Raw genomic sequence first — 13,001 nt, 5'->3', positions numbered from 1 at the left:
GTAAATGATCAGGAAGTAGAACGTCTCGATTCTAGAGATAAGCAAATATAATAACGATGTTCAAAGACTGATGTCATGTAATCAATATGTTTTAATGTGAGCATTTGGCCTGTTAAAGTTTTGTTTATTATTATTGTAATATGCGTAATGAAGCCCAGCACACGCTAGTGATGAAAGCCGTTAATTACTAATTTCCCTAAGTATCTCTGTCTTCTCAAACTCAGCCTAGGCTAGCTCTAAAGTTGAACTCTATTAGCCAAAACTAAACGGTTATCTTTGTTTTGGACATGCAGTTCGACTTTGCTCTATTATCCCCATGGTAAGTTTGTTTAATTAGTAACGTTAGTCGCCTGCTAACTGCTAGTTAGTTGACGGTTTATACACCAGTAAAGAATACCCAATAGGTTTTTGCTAATGGAACAGCTTTTACCTTATTTCCAGAATATTCCGTTTGAATCCTTTTGCTTGTTCATTTAGGACCTAGATTTAGCTTTGTGTGTTGTTGGTTACTACTTGACAGCCATGTTGAATGTCAAATTCTGAAATGGCTGCCAGTGTCCTTGTTTTATGCAATAGTTAGTTGACCCATGCATGCTTGTACTTTTATTTAGGTGAGTACTGCACCCATATCTACACAACTGTGTATTTTAAGTAGGCTACTGGGATAGTTTAGCTACTGGAAAATGTAAATGGTCAACTCCCCAACACTTAATTCCAACCTTCCTTGATTGTAGGGGGAATTCAGACCTGAGTCACTCGCACTAAAATGCACTTTTCTCCCCACTGTACACTGACATTGAACTTAAGCATGGGGAAACGCATGTGCCAGCCAGGTATTCGTTTGGGGTGGATATCACAGAAATAGAGTCAAAAGATATTCCTTATTCTGACCTTGACTTAATTCCCACACCAGAAAACCATGAATAAGGTCAAGTGAACCTGTCTGTTCCAAGTGGAAAAACATACTGGCCATGTCCAAATACCCATACTTGCGCCCTAAATAGTAGGTTGTTTGAGTATGCAAATGTTTTTTTCGTTTATTAAGGTGATCAATTAGATATGGGGATGCGCTACCGTAATCAACAAATAGCGGGAAATAACTAAATCACGCATGACACATTCTCAGTATTCAAAACTAGAATGTTTAATATGCAAAAAGCATATCAACATGACAAGCATTTCTACCCCTTTCCCACAGTGAAGAATAAAATGTTGTGCCCTTGTGCATTATTTGTTTTATTTTATGGCCTTTTACCTTGCAGTGATTAAACTTGGAGATGTAACCAAATGGGTACTGCAGCCTAGAGCATATGATGACGATGTAAAGCATTGCACAATGACAGTCACATCAAATTTAACCTTTGGGCACTCTCAAATGTTTTAATTATTTGCACCAACTTTCTCTGTTTCCTACTATGTCATGTTAAATATTAGCCACTAGTATTGACTGAAGTAGCTCAGGGCTGGTGAAAACTTCTTTAAACATACATTGTGAAATATCAGTGTTTTGAAAACTAAGCATGGGTTCTGAAAAGGAGATAAATATCCATACATTTGAATGGCTATCTTTCATTGATCTCCATTCTGAAAGCATTCTCCATAGGTTATTCTGTTGTGCCAATCAAATTGAAATTAAACAGGTACACATTAAAGGGACTGCTTTAGATAAATTAACATAATAAAATATTTAACTGATCAAGTTGATTGGCCACCCAGTGGGTGTGTTTTCTGGTATTGAATGATATTTATTCAGTGCATGCAAGAGAGCTACAACCACAAACTGTGCATGAGTTAAGTCTGAATACCAAATACTGAAGTGCATAAATCAAAATGTGAAAAAGGCATTCCTTCCCTAAGTCTGAATCGGCGCCTATGTGACTACCCTTGAAGAGCTAGGGTGAAAATAATGGTTCACCTCTACTGCTGGGATCCCATCCATGGATCAATAGCCACATGGTCAACAATATGATCAGGTTGGCAGGGTCTCAGTCCAGTACTACAGACCCATTAAGGTCATGATGTCTGTATGATGGAATCCTACATCTTCCAGTATTCCATTGACATAAACCAACCATTTCGTGATAGATCTGCATCTACAGTGAGCTTCAAAAGTATTGGAACAGTGAATTATTTGTTTTGGCTATGTACTCAAGAAGTTTGAAATTGAAATAATACAATGACTGAGGTTAAATGGCAGACTGTCAGCTTTAATTTGAGGGTATTCTCCTCCATATCAGGTGAACCGTTTGGAAATTACAGCACTTTTTGTGCATTTTCCCATTTTAGGGACCAAAAGTATTGGGTCAAATTCACTTACTGTATATGTGTATTAAAGTAGTCAAAAGTTTAGTATTTGGTTCCATATTCCTAGCACGCAATGATTATATCAAGCTTGTGACTCTAGAAACACGTTGGATGCATTTGTGGGTTTTGTTGCATTTCAGATTATTTTGCACACAAAATATCATACCCCCAAGACATGCTAACCTCTCACTGAAATGCAACAAAAACCACAAATGCATCCAACAGGTTTATTGTTATTGTAATGGTGAGAGGTTAGCATGTTTTGTGGGGGGGGTATGATATTCACAATTCATTCAAGACTATCTGTAATCATGGTAGCATCCACATTAATGTAGAAGTGTTTAGAAACATATTCTACTCTTATTTACAATAAGTGACTCAAATGACAATACATGATTTACCATTGTTTTCTATTGGATATAAAATAACAAGCTTGATGTAATCATTGCATGCTAGGAATTTGGGACCAAATACTAAACTTGACTACTTTAGTACATAAGTGAATCTGTCCCAATACTTCTGGTCCCCTAAAATGGGGGGACTATGTACAAAATGTGCTGTAATTCATTAAACTAATAAACTGTGCAAGATTCAACACAAGTGAACTTTGTAGAAGTGATAAGAGAGGGAAGACAGTACTGGAATCAAGGTGCAGGATGAATAGATGGTTTTTCAGCCTGCTGCAGAAGATGGGCAGTGGTGGGGAGGACGCTCCAGAGAGAGGAGCTGGACTGGGATGAACAGCTGCAGGCGGCTCAGATGGATGGAAGTGCCAAGAGGCCCGACCAGATTAAAACCACTTTAGGATGTGGCAACGTGTTTAAATAAAATGTAAATATTTAATAACGTGCCCATTCACCCTGCAGTCATAACATGACAGAGTAGAACATCAGAAGTCTACCAGAGGGCAATGTTTGTGGACAGAGCATGGGTTGAGATCAACAACAGCAGCTACGCAGTTTGAAATGAGATGATCCATCAAACTCTGACCCCAACAGCAGAAGCAGCAGACTCTCAGAAAGAGTCCTTTATTCGAATCATCCTCCTTTCTTCCTTCTCTAGCTGCATGCTGTGGTGGAGACTGGTTCAGGAGTCAATCAGTGGCTCCTGTCACGGGGGGAAGCAGTGATAACGTCTTGAGTTAAATAACACTCACATAAACAACATGCCACTTAGATTGCAGAGCTGTAAATACTTCAACCCACTAACTGTATATTAGTTATATTATTATTAAATCAGAAACCTAACCCTTTGCAGTTCCAGGCCGTTGCTGTGGTAACGCCGTACGTGTGAGTGTGTGAGACTGGCGGAGAAGCATAGCAGCACACACACCCCCAGCAGACACACACTCACCTGGATCAGATGCCTACTCGCCAGACCCAGCTCCTTCTGCAGAGTTACACACAAGTTTAGAGGGACTGACCTAGGGCAGTGTGTGTGTGTACCTTTGACAGCATGTGTTTGTATCTCAGGGATTATTGAAAGACCGAACCATCAATTTTTTCTTCAAATATTTTTCATAATATTAACATTTGAAATATACATTTTTGTACAACAAAGTATCAGCTATCACACCATGTAAAGGAACAACCCAATTACATTGTTTTTCTTCCATAAAATGCACCTAACTGGATTTATCAATTCCATCAGCCACCATAAAAGGCCATTTCTTATTTAATTGTGAAACACGTGTTTTAAAGTCGTTGTGTTTCATTCTAACAGATTATTCAAATTCACACCGAACACTTGTCGGTTTTCATCAATGATCTCTTTGTACTTTCCCTCGATCCTGACTAGTCTTCCAGTCCCTGCCGCTGAAAAACATTGCCACAGTGCGATGCTGTCACCACCATGCTTCACAGTAGGGATGGAACCAGGTTTCCTACAGATGTGACTCTTGGCATTCAGGCCAAAGAGTTCAATCTTGGTTTCATCAGGCCAGAGAATGTTGTTTCTCATGGTGCGAGAGTTCTTTAGGTGTCTTTTGGCAAACTCCAAGTGGGCTGTCATGTCTAACTGAAGAGTGGCTTCCGTCAGGCCACTCCACCATAAAGGCCTGATTGGTAGAGTGCTGCAGAGATGGTTGTCCTTCTGGACGGTTCTCCCATCTCCACAGAGGAATTCTGGAGCCCTGTCAGAGTGACCATTGGGTTCTCAGTCACCTGACCACGGCCCTTCTTCCCCGATTGCTCAGTTTGGCTGGGCAGACAGCTCTAGGAAGATTGTTAGTGATTCCTAACTTCTTCCATTTAAGAATGATGGAGGCCACTGTGTTCTTGGGGAATTTCAATGCTGCAGACATTTTGTTGGTACCCTTCCCCAGATCTGTGCGTCGACACAAACCTGTCTCTGGGTTTTCCGAACAATTCCTTCGACCTCATGGCTTAGTTTTTTCTCTGACATGCACTGTTAACTGTGGGACCTTATATAGACAGGTGTATGCCTTTCCAAATCATGTCCAATCAATTGAATTTACCACAGGTGGACTCCAATGAAGTTGTAGAAACATCAAGGATGATCATTGGAAACAGGATGCACCTGAGCTCAATTTCGGGTCTGAATACTTCTGTAAATAAGTTTTTTTTTTATACATTTGCAAACATATCTAAAAACCTGTTTTTTGGTTTGTCATTATGGGGTATTGTGTGTGTATATCAAGGGGGGAAAACTATTAAATACATTTTACAATAAGGCTGTAACGTGACAAAATGTGGAAAAAGTCCAGGGGTCTGAATACTTTCCGAATGCACCATATGCCCTCACAAGTCCACCCATAGCTGCACCCCTGCCCAGTCATGTGAAATCCATAGATTAGGGCCTAATTTATTTATTTCAATTGACTGATTTCCTTACACAGTGGCAAGAAAAAGTATGTGAACCCTTTGGAATTACCTGGACTTCTGCATAAATTGGTCATCAAATTTGATCTGATTTTCATCTAAGTCAACAAAATACAAACAGTGTGTTTAAACAAATTATTGTATTTATCTTGTCTATATTGAATACATTATTTAAACATTTACAGTGTAGGCTGGAAAAAGTATGTGAACCCCTAGGCCAGGCATTCTCAAACTAGGGTACGTGCAATGTATTCGGGGGGTACGCCAAATAAAAATGTGATTTACATTTCTTTTCTCTTCCCATTTTCAAACAGTCCATTTATATTTTCGAACGGGCAATACATTTGGGTGAGGTTTTTTTACTCGCCTGAGTAGCCTCGTTTCATTGCCAAAAATAAAATTAAACCATCTAGTGTTCAGCGAAATAACAACAATGTCAAATACAGGTAGCCTAGTCAAATAATTAACATCCAATCACTTTAACCGTTAATCTATAGCGGGAATTCCACTAACGGTCCGTATGTAGCCAAACGTAGCTGCTGCTCATGTTGGTATCTGTACTGATGGTGCAAAAGCCATGACAGAGAGACATAGTGGAGGTAACGCACGTGCAAGCAATTGCTCCCGACGGAGGTTCTTGGCTGCCAAAGGAATGCCTGACAGCTTGAAAGACATTTTGGATAGTGAAAATGGCTAACTTTGTGACAGCAAGGCCCCTGAACTCTCGTGTATTTTCTGCACTATGCAATATGGGCAGCAACCATGTAACGCTTTTACAACAGACAGAAGTGCGCTGGTTATCAAAGGGGAAAGTTGACACTTTAAAAAAAAAATTGAGACGAGCTTAAAGTTCTCTTTACTGACTATAATTTCCACTTGTCTGACCGCTTGCATGATAACGAGTTTCTCACACAACTGGCCTATCTGGGTGATGTTTTTTCTCACCTGAATGATCTGAATCTAGGATTACAGGGACTCTCCGCAACTATATTCAATGTGCGGGACAAGATTGAGGCTATGATTAAGAAGTTGGAGCTTTTCTTTGTCTGCATTAATAAGGACAACACAGGTCTTTCGATCATTATGATTTTTCGTATGCAAATGAACTCATGCTTACGGACAATGTCAAATATGATACAGCGAAGCACCTGAGTGAGTTGGGTGCGCAATTCCGCAGGTACTTTCCCGAAACGGATGACACAAACAACTGGATTCGTTATCCCTTTCATGACCTGCCTCCAGTCTACTTACCGATATCTGAACAAGAGAGCCTCATCGAAATCGCAACAAGCAGTTCTGTGAAAATGTTATTTTATCAGAACCCACTGCCAGATTTCTGGATTGGGCTGCGCTCAGAGTATCCTGCCTTGGCAAATCACGTTGTTAAGACACTGATGCCCTTTGCAACCATGTACCTATGTGAGAGTGGATTTTCGGCTCAGATTAGCATGAAAACTAAATACAGGCACAGACTGTGGGAAATGATTTAAGACCCTCTCCAATACAACCCAACATTGCAGAGTTATGTGCATCCTATCAAGCACACCCTTCTCATTAACCTGTGGTGAGTTATTTGTTCATCGAAAATTGTGAATAAGGTTTAATATATATGATGGTCAAATATAGAGCAGAATTATTGTTTATTATTATATTATTATTTGTGCCCTGGTCCTATAAGAGCTCTTTGTCACTTTCCACGAGCCGGGTTGTGACAAAAACTCACACTCATTCTTATGTTTACTGGGATACCCATGGGGCGGCGCATAATTGGTCCAGCGTCATCCGGGTTAGGGGAGGGTTTGGCCGGCAGAGCTGTCCTTGTCCCATCACGCTCTAGCGACTCCTGTGGAGTCACGCTGACACGGTCACCAGGTGTACAGTGTTTTCTCCGAGACATTGGTGCGGCTGGCTTCCGGGTTAAGCGGGCATTGTGTCAAGAAGCAGTGCAGCTTGGCTGAGTTGTGTTTCGGAGGATGCAAATAGAAAATAAATGATAACATCCGGAGACATCATGCTTCTCATGGTATAGCTGGCCCTGCTAATTTTGGATTAATTTATGATTTTAGATAAATCTGATGCTGATCCTGACAAATTTGATAGGAATCACAGTTTTGAGAGAAATATTCCTTAAAGTCAGAGGTGGCTATTGCAAGAAACTAGATGTGATAATTTCTCAGAAAATATGTGGAAAATTACAAAAACAAATCTTTCCATAATAAAATTCCCCTATATGTATTTTTTAAGATCAAATGAGATTAATTTTTTCAACTATTAAAATGAAATTTCCCTGTCGGACAAAGATTGCCCTGACTTTCAAGAATCCCTGACCTGTAAGCATGGCGGTGTGTAGGTTGTGACTCAACTGAAATTTTAGAGCATGGCTGTGAGTGTGGGGTCGTGTGTACGTGTACCTGCGTTAGCATGGCGGTGAGTGTAGGATCAGGTGTGTACTGTAGACTGTAGCAAGACTGTGACGCTGAGGGCTTCTGGCTGCTTATCTCCATTGCAATCGCTCTGACAGGAGAGGATGTCCCTTCATTGGCAGGGCACACAGGTGGCAGCCTGGACATACATACACGTTACAGAAGACACTATAATTTACGCAGAGACACTCCAGAGGAGATAAGGCAGAAGTGCCATCTAGGTACTCTGTGCAGAGCTGTATGCAACAGGTGAATGAACCAGTATATGGAAGACTAGGTATGTATGTGTGTGTGTGTGACTCACAGGACTGGAGGTAGGATGTGTGTAGGTGCGCTAACGCTAAGGCAGGCGTGCGAGTTGCCACCCACAGATGGAGAGGAGAACATCAGTGTCACGTTTACAGCCTCGTTACCTGAGCAGACCGAGACAATTTCAACTTTTACTGCTGCTACTGTATAGTTATTTCACCATGGCACATAATTCTCATTTATGTATTATTACGCATGGTTTCATCATAAAACCAATTAAGCATAACATGAAATGTGCACCATTTGCCTATCGAGGACAAAAACTGACCTGTGAGTCCCAGCTGACTGGCCAATAACGTTCCATGGAGGCAAAGGTCGCTCAGGGATTGGATGTTTGAGCTGTCCATCACGGCCAGTGGCACCCAAAGGGACAACTGTGTGATGGATGGTGGGCTTTGGGTGGAGTTCAGCAATACTGTTCCACATACCTCCTCTTTCGCAAATGGAGGAGAGGAAACCATCTCCATTGCTGTACCATTGGCTCTCGCACACAACTGGAGGTTGGCCAACGACGACAGGAAGTGGTTCCAGTCCTTTGAAAGAAAATATGCATTTCCCATTTCTCTGTACATCTAAAGTGGTCTGCACTCATCTAGCCCTTAAAGCATTTTTTGGCCTGCATGCCCAAGATGCATTGAGCAGACAGCTGAGCCAAAATCCAAAAGCTGTGCTCTGCAACACCTAGCAGTGTCACACTTTTGCCCCAGCTAACACAACTGACTCCAATAATCAACTAATCATGATCTTCAGTTTAGAATGCAATTCATTTAAATCAGCTGTGTTTGCTAGGGATGGGGGAAAATTGTGACACCTATCAGGCCCCCGAGGACTGGAATTGCCCAGGCCTGCTCTACTGTATGGACAAAAGTATAGGAACAACAAGGTAAAGGGGCAGTTCCCCAACCTCCGGCATAATGGTATAAGTTACCATGAATATTGTTCTTCACCTATTGGTCTGTGTGTTGTATCTGGTTTGTCAAAATTGGGCAAGCGGTGAGTGTGGCATAACTGTGTGTTAGAGTTGGGCAGGCATTGTATGTAGTGTGTATGGCTGGGCAGTATACTATATTATTTTACTATAGACCGGTATTGATGCATGGACCAGTTTGGGTTTTTACTTTACCTTTTAAAACAGCACTTCAATGTTTAGATTGTTAAATGTGATACGCAATTCTGGTGCGTGAAATGTGTGTTTTTATAGTTTACTCTGTTTGCTACTTTACTCTGTTTGCTACTTGCAAGTCGTCTCTCTCGCTTCCCACACCAAGCCCTGCCCACTGTCACTCAAGGAGAGCAGTTGTTGCTCGACCATGAGTCACGAGCACTTCACTTGCCGTTCACTTTGCAGTCTGCATGGTCAGCCGCAAAAAGATGTTGGGTGACAATGAAACTGCTTCCTATAATTACACTATTTGTTTGTGCATCTTAATGTATACAAACAGCTTTCTTTTCTTAGCAAGTTGTGGCTAAAACAAATCATATTAGCCACTAATGTTAATCGCTAGCTAATTGCAAAGAGAGAATACTCATCATTGTATCTGTGACAGTGCCATTGAAGAAATCTCCATTTTGAAGTAGTCAATTTTCTTCTTCACGATTGGCTGATCCCTCCTGACAACCCGGTTGGACATGAAGTCGGAGGTCCCACCCAGTTGACTACATTAAAATGGTGGAAGCCCTCAATGGTGCTGCCCATGCTAATATGGCCTTTTGGCCACTGGAGGCCTCTATCATTCTCTATGGCTAAATGTAATCAGTCAGAGCAAACATAGCTTGCTTATATACAGCCTGATACCAGTGCGGGGGGAGGCCTAGATCAATATGTTGTTTGTCCAACGGTATCTTCTAAATCAGCGAGGAATAGGCAAAGCATGAATATTAGCTAACTACATGAAGTGAATATCATAGAGATAGATACAGACGAGTCCTTTATATCTGTACCATTAGTCTGTGACAGCATGGGCAGCGCCATTGAGGCTACAACCCATAGGAATCCCTACCAGTTGACTACTTTAAAATGGTGGAAGCCCTCAATGGCGCTGCCCATGCTAAAATGACCTGTTGGCTCCTAGAGGCCTCTATCATTCTCTATGGAGAATACACATGTACTGTAACATCGTATAGGGTCCCCTAAAAAACACTGACAATCAATTTGGTTCCGACCCTGTCAAAATAATGACTCCCCGGCTTATTCCTTTGTTGTCATTTCAAACAGCAATGTATTCAAAATGCTGCCCACTATATTCTAATTGTTGAACTACAACAATAATTTCCATGATTTCAACAGCACCAATAAACTGTTCTAGGCCTAGATTTTTGGCCAATATCTATCATACAGCCCTACTTAGCACTACCTGACATAGTGTAGAAATGCTAACAAAAGTGCAGGAAATGTATAAATCAAACAGAATGGTGAATGCCCCATTGAAAACACATAATGTATTACCACTCTAGGGTCGTGAATATTTATCACTTTTATTATTCAAAAACACAACATACCGTCAAATGTGAACAATATCATAATATTATATTTTGGCCATATCACCAAGCCCAAACTCTGTATGTAATGTATGTTGTACCTGCGTATCTGGATTTGGCAGGCGGTGTGTGTGCGTGTATAACCCGAGGCTTAGGAAGGTGAGGGCAAGGGTCAGCACACAGAAGAAGAAGGTGACCCCAGGAGGATGCTGGGCAACATAGTCCCTTAGATTAGCAACTGGCTGCCAGGAACCCATCACACACCTGTAACACACACAACAGGGTGCTGATATAAAAATAACTGACCACAACACAGGATTCTGGCAAACATTCCATAAGCCATTGCATTCGCCACAAAACGATTTAGCAACAACATACGTTACCTGGCTTGTGGGATCATCACACAGACAGGTCCACAGGGGTGACTTGGTTTAGTCCAACGTCGAGCCGTTCTCTGTAATGCTACCTCGCGTTGCTTGCCATGTCAAGACAACGGAATTTACCAGTCAAAGTACAACTTTTGTAGCTGTCGTTGCTTTTCTTAATAGCTAAAGCCAAGCCCCTAGCTAGCCATACAGTTCCGTACAATCTACAACTCGCTAACGTTACTATAGTTAAACCGGTTCGGTAGAAAGTTAATCAGCTAGCAAGCCGCTTTTGTTTAAGGCAAACTAAATCATTATTTTCCTAAGCTAGCTACATCTAAAGTATGCAGTTCACATGAGAAAACTAGCTAGTACAAACAAAGCAAGTTAGTTCGTTACATTTCTAACCTATGTCTGAGAATTTGGACCATATTGTTTTGAAAGAGAAAAAACTAGTATTCTACCAGCAGCACAAACAATGACGTCAATTTGTATGGTAATGATGAATCCTTCAAAATAAAAATCCGCACATTATATTCTTCACATGCTTCGTAAACAAACAGGTTAAGATTAACAGTGAAATGCGTACAACACATAAAATAAATGACAATGACTTGGCTATATACACGGGGTACCAGTACCGAGTCGACCTGCAGGGGTAAGAGGTAATTGAGGTAGATGTATACACTGTACAAAAATATAAACGCAACATGCAACAATTTCAAAGATTTGACATAATTCTAGTTCATGTAAGGAAATCAGTCAATTGAAATACATTCATTAGGCCCAAATCTATGGATTTCACATGACTGGGAATACAGATATACATCTGTTGGTCACAGATACCTTAAGGGTAGGTGATAGGATCAGAAAACCAGTCAGTTTCTGGTGTGATCACCATTTGCCTCATGCAGCGCGACACATCTCCTTCGCATCGAGTTGTTCAGGCTGTCGATTGTGGCCTGTGGTATGTTGTACCACTCCTCTTCAATGGCTGTGCAAAATTTACTGGATATTGTCGGGAACTGGAACATGCTGTCATACAAGTTGATCCAGAGCATCCCAAACATGCTCAATGGGTGACAGGTCTGGTGAGTATGCAGGCCATGGAGGAACTGGGACATTTTCAGCTTCCAGGAATTGTGTACAGATCATTGCGACATGGGGCAGTGCGTTATCATGCTGGAACATGAAGCGATGGCGGGGGGTGAATGGCATGACAATGAGCCTTAGGACCTCATCACGGTATTTCTGCATTCAAATTGCAAACGATAAAATGCAATTGTATTCATTGTTCACTATGTTCACAACATTGTTATCAGCAAACCGCTTGCCCACACGACGCCATTCATGCTGTCTGCCATCTGCCCGGTACAGTTGAAACCGGGATTCATCCGTGAGGAGTGAGGAGCACACTTCTCCAGCGTGCCAGTGGTCATCGAAGGTGAGCATTTGCCCACTGAAGTCAGTTACGTACCAAACGTGCGGTCAGGTCAAGGACCTGGTGAGGATGACTAGCACGCAGATGAGCTTCATTGAGACGGTTTCTGACAATTAGTGTAGCAATCCTTCGTTTGTGCAAACCCACAGTTTCATCAGCTGTCCGGGTGGCTGGTCTCAGACAATCCCACAGGTGAAGAAACCAGATGTGGAGGTTCTGGGCTAAAGTGGTTACACGTGGTCTACGGTTGTGTGGCCGGTTGGACGTACTGCCAAATTCTCTAAAACAACATTGGAGGCAGCTTATGATAGAGAAACGAACATTCAATTACCTGACAATAACTCTGTTGGACATTCCTGCCGTCTGCATGCCAATTGCACACTCCCTCAAATCTTAAAAAATCTGTGGCATTGTGTTGTGTCCACAAAACTGCACATTTTAGAGTGGCTTTTTTATTCCAGGTGACTACCTCATGAAGCTGGTTTAGAGAATGCCAACATTGTGCAAAGCTGTCATCAAGGCAAGGGGTGGCTATTTGAAGATTCTCAAATAAAAAATATTTTGATTTGCTTAACATTTTTTGGTTACTACATGACTCCATATGTGTTATTTCATAGTTTTGATGTCTTCACTATTTTTCGACAATGTATAAAATAGTAAAAACAAAGAAAATCCCTTGAATGAGTTGGTGTTCTAAAACTTTTGACCGGTAGTGTACATATAACTAGGAATAAAGTGACAGATAATAGCAGCAGCATATGTGATGCAATGTTGATAAATATTCTAAATATATTACATTTGAATCAATGACCATTGTTATTGTGCTCTTAAGCAAATTGAG

The 13,001-nt window shown here is 41.3% G+C and overlaps 1 protein-coding gene across 1 annotated transcript in view; it reads right to left on the bottom strand.

Annotated features, from left to right (window-relative positions):
• LOC118394070 (ATPase MORC2A) overlaps nucleotides 1-7,697 on the bottom strand; it is a 40,201-nt gene extending 32,504 nt beyond the window's left edge. The window contains exons 1-2 of the mRNA XM_052461581.1: nucleotides 7,556-7,697; nucleotides 431-3,411 (exon numbers count right to left, since the gene is read on the bottom strand). The gene's annotated coding sequence lies outside the window, so the exon portion shown is untranslated. The remainder of the gene's footprint in view (nucleotides 1-430; nucleotides 3,412-7,555) is intronic.
• Between the last annotated feature and the right edge of the window lie 5,304 nt (nucleotides 7,698-13,001).

This window comes from Oncorhynchus keta, chromosome 14 (genome assembly GCF_023373465.1).
Source record: "Oncorhynchus keta strain PuntledgeMale-10-30-2019 chromosome 14, Oket_V2, whole genome shotgun sequence".
In the NCBI taxonomy this organism is placed as follows: domain Eukaryota; kingdom Metazoa; phylum Chordata; class Actinopteri; order Salmoniformes; family Salmonidae; genus Oncorhynchus; species Oncorhynchus keta.
Note: the sequence above shows the minus strand (reverse complement) of the source record. Positions and strands in the feature narration are given on the sequence as shown.